The sequence below is a fragment of the Ambystoma mexicanum genome, chromosome 9, assembly GCF_040938575.1.
Source record: "Ambystoma mexicanum isolate Mex_15411 chromosome 9, UKY_AmexF1_1, whole genome shotgun sequence".
Taxonomy (NCBI): Eukaryota; Metazoa; Chordata; class Amphibia; order Caudata; family Ambystomatidae; genus Ambystoma; species Ambystoma mexicanum.
The window spans coordinates 1,108,206,607-1,108,222,524 of NC_090931.1; the positions used below are offsets into that span (position 1 = coordinate 1,108,206,607).

Sequence of the window (15,918 nt, forward strand, 5' to 3'; positions counted from 1 at the left end):
CTGACCATGTGAAAGGGGATCCCAGATATAAGGGTAAATGTCAGGTGTCCACACTGCCTCCTTAGCCTTCTCCCCAGAGGAAGAAGTACATATGGCTAGTGGAAACTTTCAACTACTGGCTAAAGACCCCATTGGAGTCTCTGCCAATGTTTCTTTAGTGTCTCTGGGTCTATGGGAACAGCAGAATTTAGATGTCTATAATTCAAGAATATTACAAGGACAGTGTACTTGTAAATGGTCAGGAGACCCCTGCCATTAGAGATGTTGGGGCCAGCATTACAGTTTTGGATGAAACTTTTTTCAAACCTGAGGATGTTGCTAAGGCACCCAAAGGCCTCACTAAGCCTTTGCTTCCAAGACTGCCAGCTCTCATCCAGTGCAACAACATGACTGTCAGAATACCTGGTGCCTGGGAGAGTCGTGCTGGCAAATGACTTAAAAACTCATGTGAGTTGTATAAAGCACCACCTGGCCTCCCAGTAAAAGGAAACGGGAGCAGACAAGGAAGGCCAGAGAGATCACCCTAAAAGACTCTCAAGAGGTTGTTACAGGGGAACCTATAACACCCAGTCCACACAAACTACTAACTGCTATTTCCAAGAAGAAAGAGACAAAGGGGAAACCCAAGGTCTCAGGAAAAAAACAAGATAGCACTCCTGTGCATCAAACAAGGACATCCCCGAGAGTACTGTCCGAGGCCACACCTGTGACTACTCCACCAGCTGAGGCTGAGAGTGAGAAACAACCAGGAGAGGTTGAATCAGCTGCTGAAGATTCAGAGCTGGAAGAAGACCTTCCCACTTTTGGAGATCTGGATCCTAAAGACCATCCTGAGCTGCAATATTTACAGGTAGAAGGTGGCCCCTGTAGGGCAGACTTCAGCAGAGGTCAAAGGAAGTGTCCTACTCTTGAAGGCATTCGCCAACAGGCAGCTTCCCAGCTGGACTGGCGAAAGCCAGGGAAGCACAGGTTGTACTGGAAAGATGGCCTCTTCTACAGTGAACCTACTGAGTCTATCCCAGGGGACTACAGAAGACTTGTAGTGCCGCTAGAGATAAGACAACAGTGCCTATAGTTAGCACATGAGATTCCTTAGCTTGTCACTTACGTTTTAAAAAGACCAAGGAAAGACTTTCTCTATATTTCTAGTGGCCTAAGTTGTGGTCGGATGTAGATAAATTCTGTAGGAGCTGTCACACTTGTCAGACATCTGTCAAGAGTAGAGCCAAGAATGTGGCATCTTGTTGACCTCTTCCTTTATGTGGGCTCTTACATGGTCTGACATCCTGTAACCTCTGCTTTTAACAGGTAAACAGTCACCAGTGAGAATACCATATTGGCCCCAAGGGGCCAAACCTGGTGATAGTGAAAACAGGGAGGCAAACTGATTTAACAGAGAATTGCACTCCTCCAGTTGTTCCAGTGTACAAATAGAAGAGAGATTAACTCCTATCTTCCCATATAAAGGTTGTCCCCTGAGGAGGTCAGGTAGAGGTTCACTCTCCTCATCCTGAGCAGAGGCTAGAAGCAATGCTCCCACTTCTGGTCTAGAGACATAGGCTTTTAGACGGTTGGTGTGAAAAACCCAGGGGGCCTCCTTAGGATTGCCCAAGTCCACCAAATAATTGACATCTATTTAGATCTCGTAGTAGCACTTGTGCATGTATTTTGCCTGAGGCACCCAACAATGCAAGTGGCCTATAGTTGTTTGGGTTGTTTGTCACCTTTTTAAAATACAGGTATTATTATGGATTGTTGCCAATTTAGGGGGATTATCCCCGTTTGTTCAATTTTTGTGTAGATATGGTGCAAAGCTTCCGCCCATTTTTCGAGATGTAATTTTAATGTATAATTTGATAGCCCATCGTGCCCAGTGGCACACAATTAACTTAATTTCTTAATTTGAAGTACTATATCAAGGTGATCAAATGTTTAGGTCCTTGACATTGTTTGAAGAAGCTTGTTGAGATGTATGTTCAGGATCAGAATATAGCTGTAAGAAGTGTCCCATCCAAGTTTTTTCACTAATAGTGTTCAGCAGCATCTGTTGATCCTCTTGGCCATTCATATTTTGTAGCAATTTCCAGATTTGTGCACTGGATTTGGTCGCCATTTGCTCATCATATTTTCATTATCCTACTGTTTTCTCATCGACTTCAATAATCTCACGAGATTCTTATATCTCATTTTGACTCTCACACTTTCCAATTTTTTCTAGTCTTTTTAGCTCTCTTCATCTTAGCTTTTAGTTTACGAATGTCTGGGTTATTGGTGAATTGATGTTTGAATTCAGGACAGTTGATCTTTTGGTTGCTTTCTGTAAACACGGCTAAAAAGTTGATATATTGTTGGCATTTTCTTTTTGGGTACTGTCTTTCATTATTGACTTATTCTTCAATTTGCTCAATTTTTGGTTCAGTCCATTAAATTCTGTTTCATCAAGTGTGTATTTCTATTTTATTGTTGTAATATTGCTGCTTATTTTTTACCAGCATCTTCTATGCTGTTTCTATCATATTATGATCACTCTCGGTTTTATTATTTTGAAATCAGTGATTTATCATATCTGATTATACAAATAATAGTCTAGTATTGCAACAGATGAGTTTCTTCCCCACTCTGGTTCAGCTGGAATATCCCGTTGTATCGTGCCATTAAGCATTATGAAGTTACGCTCATCCATGAGTGTCATCCTTCTTTGACATTTTGTCCAATGATATGCATCATATGCTTAGATCACCAGCTATGATGATCTTAAACGTTTTAGAGTAATTCGTAATCATGTCCAGCATGTTCATGATGTGATTTATAAATGCATCATCTGTTATTATTGCAAAGTTCCAATATAGGTTTAGTATTGCAAACCGAGAATTTTCTTTGATATTGTTTTCAGGAAGTTCCAATTTCAACAATTTTATACAGGGATATGGTGTGTTCCAGGTTGTTAGTTTTCCTCCCGTATCAATTCGCAACGCTGCAAGTAATGCAAGCATAGGTCTTCCTTCGCTTCGCTTTATGGTCAGAATCCAGCATACTTCGTAGTTAGGTATTAAGGGTTGGTTACAGATCCATGTTTCCTGTAGTAATATGAGCCGATAGCCGGATAGTGGATATTTATTATTTTCTTTTAGCAAATGCATGAATCTGCGTATTCCAGACTGCAGTTTTGAATATGCGGATTGCATTCACCTTTTGATTCTATCTATTTTCAGTGTGCTTTGTCTTTATTATTGCCTCTTTCAACCAAGCCCGTTTAGAGTCGTTCTTCCGCGTGAACACTTCACGGTTCAGTTTCCCTTGATTACCTTCACAGTGTATTACCATTCCATACTCCTCTACTTTTCGTTCCTCAAAGTGATCTGTTCTTCTTTCTGTTCTCCTTTGACCGTGTTATACATTTTTTTGATAAAGAGTTCATAACCTTGCTTAGCCAGCTTGTCTTTGACATTCCATATTCCTTCTTTAATTATTTGGGAGGGAATTGTTAATATGGGCGTGGCAATTTCCTTGTATTTTTTAATCATTATGGCATCTATATCATTCGATTCAATTGATTTCAAACCATTTATTGCTTTGAAACTGGTTAGAATAGTGGTTTGATTAGGATAAAAATCCTTGCATGTTCTATCTTGCATAGTTATCATTAATATGTCTGTTTTCTCTGGAATGTTTTGCACTTGTAATTCCTTCTTATGCCCATTTGTGTTTGCCTCTTTATCGGGGAGTCTTGAATATTTATTTGTATTTTGCACCCTTGGTACTTCCTCATCAAAAGGAGTTGCCTCATTTGGTCTTCTACTATCAGCATATTGTGACTTTGTCTCTCGTTGCTTAGTTTCTCCTTTCATTCTTATTACCATCGCTTGTTTTTAATTGCAGATTTTTGGCGATTGTCTCTTCTTTTCTGATCCAACGTTCTGAAGTTGTAATTTTCAGAGTTCGGGATATGGAGTCCCTGTATGGTTACATCTTCATCACCAGTAATTACACACAATTTGCGATGATCTGATCTGTTATTTACTGGGATGTTACCTTAATCCTCATTTCTTTGTAGACTTGATACAGAGTAGGTAGACATATTCATTAGATCTACTTCAGTGTTGTCATTTTTATGACATGCCTCAAGATCCAAGTGCTCGATTTCGTTATTTATTTTCTCATTTGGCTTTATCCTGGTTCTTTCATCAAATTGTTCAGAACCTTTTGCAAAGTCTGCTTCTTTTATGTTTGGCACATTCAATGCATTTATGAATTTATTTCTTTTTCTTTTTCTTTTTGAGTTATGCAGATATTTTGTTTTTGTGATCTTTGACCAATCCCTTTTGTGAATTTTTTGTTGTGCTTGTTTATTGAAAAGTTCATATGTTGGCTCTTGATGAATATAAATAATCTCTATACTACCACCATTTTCTTGGTTATTGCAATTGTTTTGCTCCATATTGTCCTCCATTTATCTATTTTGTTTCCGGTCATCGCCCTGGGTGTGGTTTCCTGATTGGTTTCCGATTTCTTCTTTTTTTTCAGAGTTGTCTTGCTTATACTTGTAGCACGATTCGTTGGTGTTAGTAACTCATGTTTCTTCAATATAGTCATTGTAATATCTTTTTGCTCACTTAATTGGATTGCTATATTTTTCTGGGCAACTTCTATGTAATTTACTCAATCCATTTTCGCGACTAATATTTTAATTGTATTACTCTGTTCTTGAATTTTTGTTTCTAATGATTCATGAAGTTTTGTTAAGCTGTAAATGCCATTATCCATGGCTGTCAAGGTTAGTTCATGTCCCGAATGATTGTATTGCCTAATCCCAAATGATGGTCTTTGTGTGCGTTTTGCGAAAGAGGTATTGGATATCATTGTGGCGTTGATGAAAGAGTCACCTTGTGATGGATATAATATTGGTGACTGCGATAAATTAGTTGTCTGCATAATTTGAGATTCTGTTTGCGTGTCGTATATTACTTGTGTTGGTAATTGCAGGGAACTTTTTGCACCTTTTCTTTCTGCATCATGCACTTGGTTTGCCATTTGATTTTCATTTTTGTCCTTGTTATGCTCAGGTGCATCGTATGAGTTTGTTATTCCCTGCAACCCCATACATGTGTTTCAGCCTTGTTGGGCCTCATCAGTGGGCGGGACACAGACTGATATGCAAATAGATATTTCCCTTATGTGAAAGGTACAGTGAGCTAAAGTGTGACAGCGGACTCTCGAGTGGGTTCCTTCCCAAAGAACAGGTCATTTAGCCGTGTTCGTTCTCACAGAGGGAGCGCCTATGGACAATTTTTTTATTATTTCTGAGAATAGTATTGGTTTCAGGCTCGCATTTTCTCCGTGTATTTGGTCCTTTGTTGTATTAATCGTGTCACCTGCATTCAGTAAGGGCTCCTTAAATTGCTCACTTCTCTCGTTGCTACTTGGAATTTCATTTAGGGTGGAGCACCTTAGTATTTCATCATCTGTTATAGAGGAGTCATGTTCACAGATGCTTTGCTTTCTAGAGATGTTTTCTGTAATATATTTTCAACATATGTATGCATTTTTGTTTCCTCTGTGTTCGTTTTCCCTTCATCAATTGTTTCTTTAATTTTTGCATTCCATATTGTTCGTTAGTCTGTTGTAATTGATTTCGACCTCCCCATTTTTCCTCTTTTTTTTAAATCAAAATTTGGGTTGTTTGGTCGTCGCTTTGCAAGATGGCATGCGGTAGGGCTTTTATTAGCGATGGCATATTACTTTTTAGGGTGTAGCCCATGAGACTGGATTAAAGCATCTATACAAGGAATACTTCCCACGAGGCCGCACTTGATGGGCGTTTGGTGGATGCTGATAGACTGAACAGGCACTCACCAAAGGCACTCTCCCGAAGGCGCGTGTGCCCGAGATTTATAGTGCTGCTGGGAAAGGGGGCGGAGTAAGAGTTCTGAAATTAATGTAACAGCACGATTGTGTACATTATATCATGTTTAGCTTTGTCAAAGTAAGTAGGAGTAATTATCATACCAGTCACAAGATGATTGTATGGTCCACAATTCCAGAGATGTTTAAGCACAGATTCCTGTCACAGTCTTCAGGGCAGGTTAGGCAGAACAGGCACTCGCTAAAGGCACTCTCCCAAATGTGCTCCCCCTTTATGTGAATCTTCCCGAGAGACACACTGTGCTTCACAACTGCTGGCTGACATGAATGGTGGGCTGTTCCCTATTAACAAGGTTGACACAAGCAGTAGTTCGGAACAGCAAGGCCAGCAGCCTTAAAATTGAAAATGTATAATACTAGAGACATTCTGCATAAATATGGAAGAATCCCAGGGGAAGTTTTAACTTGCCGATGTTGCTTTTTTTTTTTTTTTTTTTTTAAGTATACCGAAGGAAATGAGCACGCAGGGGCCAAGTTGATGAATTTTGGAAGGCTTGTCTGGCAGCTAGTACCACATTGCTGGTCATAGCCATAGTAGGATTTCTGGAAAGTTTAAAATTTAGAGAACACCTTTCCAAAGTAATTTTGCTAATGGCTTGCACAGAGGAAAATTTGAAATGCACTTGAACTTTTCTCTTACATTTAATGACTTGATTGCACTTAGCAAAATGGATTAAGACTTCATGTGATTTGTTGTGAGCATTTGGAAGAAGAATTACATTTTTGACGATTCTTTTTTTAAAGGTATTTATGTGTATAGTTCAAACAACTTTCACATACAAAATAGTAAACATAATTACTAGTTTTACAGTAAAATCTACATATCCACTTACACACAATTTAAACACATGCATTCCTTAATACATATATACAACTATAGTCAATTAATATGATTAATATAACATTCTTAAGTTCACTCAGGGAGTCAATCCATTGAGTTACAACCTAGGCAGGAGGCTTGAGACACATTACATAGTTCATTAATTTAATTTAGTTTGGGCATTTCCTCGCTACAATTAGAGGGTCTGTCAAGCTTACCGGAAGCCAGAAGCCCCTTCCAGGCTCTGTAAAGGGCAATGTGGACCAATTTGTTGGTCGTGTTAAGGCAATATGCCCAGAAGGCATCACGCTTAATACCATCATATCCTACACCCAAGGGGCCTAGCAAGTTCATATAGAGAGGGCCAAATTATCTGCATTCAGTTAAGATGTGACAAGAAGACTCTCGTTTATTGTGGACCCGACAGATTCTTGCCTCTTATGGAATCCCCATCTCCGGCCCGATGTTCATAAGCACAGGCAATTTATTTATTCGCAAGAGTAGCAAAAATGTGCAAAGAGCCGGATTCGGGCATAGTTTCAGGTAGGGCTGAGGTTCCTTATATGAATGCATTAGGAGAGGGTACAACTCTTCATAGCTCTTTAACAAGCTCCGTTGGGTAAGTTAGCACATCAGTCCCATTTCACAAGTTTAGTAATAAACGTGTGCCGCTGGTTAGTTTAACTATCTTCCCAATTTGGTGTCCAGTCAACTTTTTTGAAGGTTACCTCTTCCAATATTGCAAGGACATCCTTTCCATACTTTCCCTTTTCTTTGGAGGGTAAACTCAGAAGAGGGCCTTCAGCCCTCTGCTTATCTTCCATCTCTCCCCTGGAAGCACTGTACTCAACGTCTATGCCTGTATGCCCCTGGGCCACCTGGTCACGCAAATAATAATAGGGGCACACAGGTGTGAACCTCGCTTTAACGTACAGTAGGCCTCTTCTTTTCTCTGCTAGGGCGATTAATGATGGCAGTCCCAATTCCAGTCTTATAATTTCAATGGGGATACCAGGGCCCACACCCATGACCCTTCTCCAGAATTTCCCTTCCAGTACCTTCGACCAGGACAAGTCTTTCATGCCTAGGGCATCTAGCCCATATAGTATTGAGGCAGAGAAACTTTGCTTAGAGAGATAATATACCAATCAAGCTAAAGCCAGATGTCTCTGATACATCTTGCCGTAACTTGAATAAGGGCAATCGCCTTGCATTTTTTCTCTGCAATTATTGCCCCTTAGTTTCCTTCTATAGAAATATCAAGGCCCAAGTATTTGTACCATTTTACCCTTTCAATGATTTCCTCCTCTACAACCAATTTAGGGACAATCACATTTTTAGAACCGAGGTGCATGTATTTGGTTTCACCATAATTTATGGTAAGTCCATTTTCTCTTGCGTATTTACACACTGCAACCAGTGTATGCTTTAAGCCAGAATAGGTGTGATCACAGATGAAGAGTTTGTCTGCGTACAATGAACAGTTTAGCGGGACACCAGCAATGTCGGGAGGATGGTTTTCTACCTGCCCCAAGAAAGCAGCAAAAGCTGCCAAGTACATGTTAAATAAAAGGGGGGCCAAGGAACATCCACGTTTTACCACCTCGGTTCGTATGGGACAGGACATAATTCCACCACTGTCGAGCCTAACCTGCACAAAAGTGTTCTTGTGTAAGCTCCTTGTGGCATATAAGAGGTCATCAGGGCATCCAAAGGTCTCCAGTTTTTCCCATAAACAAGATCTATCAAGTGTCACAAGTAGACCTAAAATCAATCATAACCATATGCAGGCAGGGGCTTCCCTTGGATTTAGAATCTCTGATTAGCCTATCGATGAGCCAGTGGCAGTCACAGAACCTGACCTGAAGCCCATCTCAAAGTCATTTAAAATCTTTAATTCTTTGTACCATTTTGTCAGGCTGTCAAGAAGAAGAGATGTAAATAGCTTCCCAGTTGCGTCGAGCATCGCAAGTAGTTGGAAGTTCTTAGGCAAGGTTCTACTGTCATTCTTGAAGATGGGAACCAAGATGGAATTTCTCCATGAGCTCGGAACCCTACCTTCCCTGCAGACTTTTTGAAAAAGTACAAACATTAGCTTTGACCAGCATTCCAGTGATGTCCTCAAAACTGCATTAGATAGGCTGCTCGGGCCTGGAATTCTGGAATCTTTGAGATTCCGTATTTTAGTTTCGATATCTACCAGGTCAAAGTCTAACTCAAAACTTCTCTCAGTGGCAGGGTTATCCGGCTCGATGCACCTTTCTATGGCGAAGGTTTCACTAATGTATTTTGTCCAGGTCTGTTGGCTGATACCACATGTGACTGACAGAGCATTCTCAGAGTTAAATTTGGTCTTCATGCTCCACATCTTTTTGGAGTCATTAATTGTTATTGCTTCGAGGAGATACTGCCATTGGCCATTTCTGAGTGAGGATCTTCAGTCCTTAACCCATTTTCTGTATCTGTTTTTCGTTTGATGGCAGGCTTTGTACTTTGCCAATTGATCTTGGTTAAGCAGTTTAATTCCTCTAATCTCTTGCCTCATTCTCCTCTTTGTATCTTGTATAACCTTGTGGTAGTGTGGTCTGTGCTTAAATGTGTTCAGCGTAGCATATCTTCCCTTTTGCAGCATTTTTTTTGCGGCTTCCTGTCATTGTTCCCTTGATCCAAGATTAAATTTCTTCGGCTGTAAGCCCAGCACATTTTTCATATTGAGCATTAGGTAGGTGTACCTTCTCTAGGACCATCTGATTCTGTTTCCGCTACCATTTACTTCCACATAGTCGATTTTGGTCTCTCTATCAATACCCATGTCTGCAATTGTGAGCATGATCATAGCATGGTCGCTGAAGAGATTTTCTTCTACGACCATCTTTTTTGTGTGTGGAATGGTATGCTGGTTACAGAAAATGTAGTCCATCGGTGAGGAATACAGGCCTCTTTTCCAAGTTGGTTTTCCTGGCCTGCTACCTAAGACTCTTCCATTTAACATGTAACAATCCCAGTTAAACAAGGAAACCAACCAGGCGCTCCCCTTCGATGATTTGTTTTATCTCACAACGATTGTCTGGGTGCTAACATGTTCCGTTTCGTCCATCTCATTCCCAAAGCAACATTTGGCATAAAAACCCCCCCGCCCCAATTATGACCATTTCGTGCAGATCTTTGTTTCTCATTGCAGAGGATTTCTGCCATACTTTCGCATAAAATGTTGGTACAAGCATTGCCAGGAGGATCATAGATGTTTATAATAAGGTTGTTTCCCTTGCCATGCTCCAGACTAATTCCAACTGCAAGGATATTGGAATTAGGAACACTTAGGTGAATTCTGGACGCATGAAAAGTATTCTTCATGCCAATAATTAGGCCCTCGTAAGGTCAGCCCCTACAGTCTTTTTTGGCCAAGGTCGGGAACATCTGGTAGCCATCAACGTACAAGTTAGTTGATAGCCAGCATTCCTGGAGCAAGAAAATGTTCCTGTGTGACAACAAATCTAGGGAGCCCTCTGTAGATAGCAGGCGTACAAAACCTCTCGTGTTCCATGAGCTGATTAAGTCATTTCAATTTCCTTCTGCCGGTTTAGAGGCGTTATTCTGGATCAACCAGCTCAGAATTCCCATGATGTTCTCTTTCAAGGTATTGGGAATCTAAGAGTGGCCACCAGCGTTTTTCTCAGGCATCAATTTTCCCATAAGTTAACAGTTCCCTTATGCAGAAGAGGTGGGTTCCGGGGTTAGATCTGGTAATGGGTCGATCTTGTATCTCAGTTCCAAGTATCTCATATTGTATAGTCTAATCAAGTTAGCAGATTCCACGGCCGTTCAATGTAAGCATCTGCTTTGGGAAATAGCATTCTTAATAGGCTCCAAAAATTCCAAATCTTTTGTATCCAATATTCTAAGCGGCAAGATCTTGTGAGTTAATGCCAGGAATGCAGATCTGTTCAAATGGGATTGATAGGCCCCTTTTTCCTGTATTATCACAATAATTGTTGGGCCAGTAATTGTCCTTGTTGGTAGCAATTGAGGTTGCAGTGGACAGTTCAGCTTGTCATTAGGAGTGGGAGGATCATTATCCACCTCTTCGAGGTCCAAGTCTACTGCGCTGTGTTTGTTGATGGCATGCTGTTCCTCATTTGCATGCAGAGGGGTAGTGAGCCATTTTGTCAAGGCTCCTTTATTGCTGTTGTTCCGTTTCCTTTTTAAACTCTTTTTGGGCACCCCATTGTTTATTGTTTTCCTTTATTTCTTTGCTGAGATTGTCTTCGAGGGCTCATTGATGCTGAAACTTCAAGTATATTTTTACAACGTTTCCTGTTCTGTCATCGTTGTTTTCTGGTGTGGAATATTGTTGATGCGTTACTGGCCTGTTGCAGGTGTTCCACATACTCTACGCTCACGTCCTCTGGACTTGCGAAGGTGATAGGAGCATGGCAGTGGGCACTTGGGGCTTCATTAGAATGTATTGCGTCTAGGTCTTTGTCTGGGTCATCTCTGGTCGTTCTCACAGGTGTAATTTTAGCCACTTCCTCCAATATTTTGCCATTTAGCCATAGCAAAACTTTCATGACAAATTGAATTACTGTGAGTTGAGCCTGGATATCACTAGGCGCTGCAGTAGGCTCATGACCGGTGTTAGAGAGTCAGGAAACTTCCTCAGGGGGAACCAAGTTCGGTGTAATAGAGAGTCTGTGGAGAGGATCTGTGGGCTGTAAGTCAGTTGGGACCTCATCGGGTGAAACGGAAATGACTGGTCTTGGCTGAGTAGTAACTGGTGGTACATCTTCGGGTAATTTGCCATGCCTCAAGGTATCACTTAGGGAGGAGCACAAGGCCAAAAGTGAGTTATTGTTGTCGACAGCCTCAAATGACAAATCTGTGATGTTGTTCCTGTTTTTTGAAGGTGAGGGCTGAGGCTGCTGTGGGGGAGAGGTTGCTGTGACGGCTAGTGAGACAGCTGATGGTTCTGGCACCTTTTCCACCTGAAAGAAGGATTTAATTAAGCCAGCATTCCTCTCCTTTTCTCTAATGCTACAACGTGGGGACTAGTAAATTGGGGATTTCTTTTGTTTGCTTTGGTTCTACTGGCCGTGCTAACCAAGTCTTTCTTATACGGAGCGTTTTTCCTGAGGTTGTAGGCGTTTGTTCTTGAACGTATAGCTTTCCAGGCATTTTTGTACAATATAGTGTGCCTTCAGTGTCGTGAATTTATTGGGCGAGAACTGGTACGCTTTCTAAATTGTGGTAAAGTTGCTGTGTTGAAGTACCACCAGAGGAGCACACAGATCGTGAAGCAATTTGGTAATGAAGTGGGTAGAAATTATGCCACTCAACGTGTTGATGATGAATTCGGGTCTCCTTGCTTGGTGTTGGTGGTAGAAAAGTGCCGTCAGGGGGCAGAGGGGAGAGAGAAGGGGAGTAGGACTCACTTCACCCCTGCACCTCTCACCAAACAAACACCAAACACTTTGCACTCCCGCTTCGCAAGGGTGCCCGGATAAAAGGAGGAAGGTCCTCCTCCTTTCCTTAAAGGGCCGGTGTAGGGTTTATATTGCAACGCCTTGCAACCGGTCCCAAACGTGTGCTGCAAAATAGTAAAATGCAAGTCAGGATGTTCAACAGAGAGACGTCAAGATCGTTCGGCAAGCTTTCAGCACCAAACACTTTACACTCCCACTTCGGGAAGGGTTATACAATGCTCAGTCACAGCGCCCCCAGATATGGTGCGAAGAAACAGACGGTAGTTAGGGCAGCAAAACCTTTGAAGCAGATATTACAGTGTTTGTCGGTATTGCGCTGGGGTCACAATGCCTTGCACCAGATTTCAGGGCATACGGTTCATTACTGCTGCTTACCCCAAGTCTCTGGCTCACTCAGCACTCTCTGTCGGAGCCCGGAACCGACCACTGAACACACTTGACTTCCACACTTTGCACACGGGCTGCAATCTTTATTGAACTCCACCTCCAGTGGAATTAAAAGGTACAGCAAGCTGCTCATTGAGACCAAATCCAGGAGAAAAATGGCCAGGTCGTCACGCCAAGTCACAACACACTTGACTGCCACACTTTGAGGATTAGTCACTGAAGTCCAAATTATCTTGGTTTTAAGGATTGTTATGTTCAAGCATTTTGTGAATTAATTTGATAAGCAATAGGTTGATTAATGTGTGTGAATATGTGGATTATTGCATCATTAGATGCGCCTTTGTAATTTGTGAACAAAGGTTTTATGGGTGAATTTGTATATGAAATATGGTGATCATCGTGCATGAATCTTATATGAATATGTTAATTATGTGTTTTTTTTAATGTATTCCGATAAATTGAGGCCAAAAGTTATTTGCCAACTATGAGACAAATATAAAAAAATAATGACCATTTATAAAGCGCATGCTACAAGCTGCAGTGGCTCTTATGCGACCTTGCCATAGATTAAATTAAATAAATACTATTTTGTGTCTCAGCTTGTCCTTGGAATATGTAATAAAGAATGTTGGCAGGTTGCATGACAGGAATGCCATTTTGACTGCAATATATTACCCAAACATAGGGTATTACAATAATGGGTCCAAGTGACCGCAGCCAGAGTAAACTATGGCAACTGTTGCATTTAAAAGTACATTTCCCAGTTTCATGGTATCTATCCATACTTATTTTTGCTTTGTAAAAAAATAAAACTGCAAAAGTATTTTTCCACATTTAATGTTGTGTTTAATTGCATGTAATTGGTAGCTCACACAGCTAGGTTTCTACACAACCATCCAGGACCCATTTTTACATTAAAACAAATAACTGTTCCTGCTACTGTTCTGAGCAACAACACTGTAGCCATCTAAACATCTCCAACGAGAAATATATTCCTTTTTTATCTTCTGTTGTGTTACATTCTGCAGACATTGGCAAGCAAGAAGTGGCTGGCAACTTTGAGAGCTGAGCTAGAGACCTTTATTTCTGCAAGAAAATACTGAACAGAAACAGAATTATTTCTTTCTGTATTTGTTTGTGTATAAAATAATATATATTTTTTTAAATGTCAAACATTGAACCTTAATAATAAAGTGCTGATTCCCAAATAGATGTGCTCCTTTTTATAGTCAGGTACATTGATAGTTTATTAGGGTGAAAAAATCAGAACAAATGGTATTATTGACCAAGATACACCCCTACATACCCCAACAAAAAGTTATAGCAACGATTTCCCACTCTGCTAGAACCCGTTGCCTAGCACAATCAACGCCAACCCAACTGTGGATTGTGTTCAAGGCTTTCCTTAGACTTAATATACTTGCTAAAGGGAGATCCCAGTACCCTCTCCCCATCTTCCCTAACATCACCACTTCCTCCAGCTAGGCTTAGTAAAATAATGCATATCTATATAGTACTGTTTCATCTGAAGCCCTTCCCCTATTAGATTAAGCTTACCTTTGTAGGTCACCTGCTTCCTAATATTTTGTTCAGTGTGTTGCATTGCCTTGTCTCTGGTATATGCCCCCCCCCCCTTTTTTTTTTACACCCTCATAACAAGTGATGAGCCAGTTTCTCATATTTGTGCTAATGTACAGGCACCTTCGAGGGAATCCCTTTACAATATCTAAATGTGTTACTAAGTCATTTTTAATCGAAATGGGCATGCCTGGTCATCAAAGAAATATAAAGTCCCCCCAGGGCCATGTCCTATACCAGAGAAACCTGTGTGATCAACAGCATAGAGTAGAGACCTATTCAGCCAGGGCAAGGCACAAAACAACTCTGTAATATCGCTTCCTTGGGCATGGATGTTCAAGAACCAAAAGTGACCCTCGAAAGGTTTATATTGGAGGCCCCATATCACACTGTGCAAGCCAGCCTACCCTTGCGCAGCAGGGTTTGGTGAGGTTCTCCCACAAGAACATTTTGAATAATTGCTCCATACCAACTTTTACAACCAATTTGTCCCAAAACAGGGATCGGCAAAACAGTGAAACATAACAAAAAAAGGATATCTAATATTTGTTAAGAACAACATATTGGAAGATTTATAACAAATTCTATACTTCAAATGCATAGTGGGATGAGGTGCATGGAAGATAGCAGGAAAAAAGGCAGTACCCATACAAAAGAAGCCCACCTGGAAACCTCCAGCATTCCCCATTAAAGGTTGTGGGCCACGGCTGGACCAACACTGTCTGCAGCGCCATATAGTAAAACGTAAAATTCTCTCGCAGTTCACCCACATAGTACTGCAGAGGACCCATGCAAGTGGGTCCTGCTGCTGCCGCTCCAAAGCAGGTGAGTGACCCCCATCTTGTCTTCTGGCCCATCTGCTCTTTTCTTTCTTTGATTCATCTTTGTTTCTTTTTCCGATTTTCCTTTGCCCCATCTGCTCTTTTCTCTCTGTCGGGTGCCTCTTTCTCTCCTTTTCCGATTTTCATTTGACCCCATCTTGCCTCCTTCTCTCTTTGGCGCCTCTATCTATTCTCCATGTTGGTTTCCCCCCGTTCCTCCCCCGACCTTTCTCCCTCCCACCTCCCCTGCGCACCAATTGGTTGTTGGCAGCCTTAGCCACCCTCTCAACAGCATGACCCAGGGCAGCCTGGGCCTGGTCAGCCCTTGACTAAGGGGCCCGAGGCATAGGGCAGCTCCTACCGTGCCGAAGAGTGTTTAGCCTGCAGCGGTCAACCAGCAGCAACCGACAAGGTATGCGAGGTCTGGACAAGGGAAGCAGCAATTACTGCTCCCCACTAGACTGTCCGGCCCATCTCGTATTATTAAGAGCTGGTTGTCTGTTGCATATATCTAATATTTTCGCCTTTTTACCTTGAAAACCATCAGTTTAAGTATTACTGCATTCGCTGTAGGGCCCTTATTTGGCCACCCTCCCTCCAGCTACACTTAGCCCGACTGTAGCTGGTTAGCCATACCTCGCATTTTAACTTTAATGTGTTTAACTAGCCATACCTCCCACTTAAACTGATGGTTTACAAAGCAATCGGGCTAAGTATTGCTGCATCTACGTGAATATCAGCTTGCATAGCATCTAGACAGAAATGCAAAGATTAGCCTGCATCACATCTAGACAGAACTGTTAAAATTAGCCTGCGTCACATCGAGACAGATTTGTGGATATTAGCCACGTGTCACACTTTGAAATAAACCATGCGTACCGCTATATAGAATTGTGTAATTAATTAGCCA

At 41.4% G+C, this 15,918-nt stretch overlaps 1 protein-coding gene across 1 annotated transcript in view; it reads right to left on the minus strand.

Annotated features, from left to right (window-relative positions):
• ARL6IP6 (ARF like GTPase 6 interacting protein 6) overlaps positions 1–15,918 on the minus strand; it is a 346,923-nt gene that overhangs the window by 330,110 nt on the left and 895 nt on the right. The window lies entirely within an intron of this gene.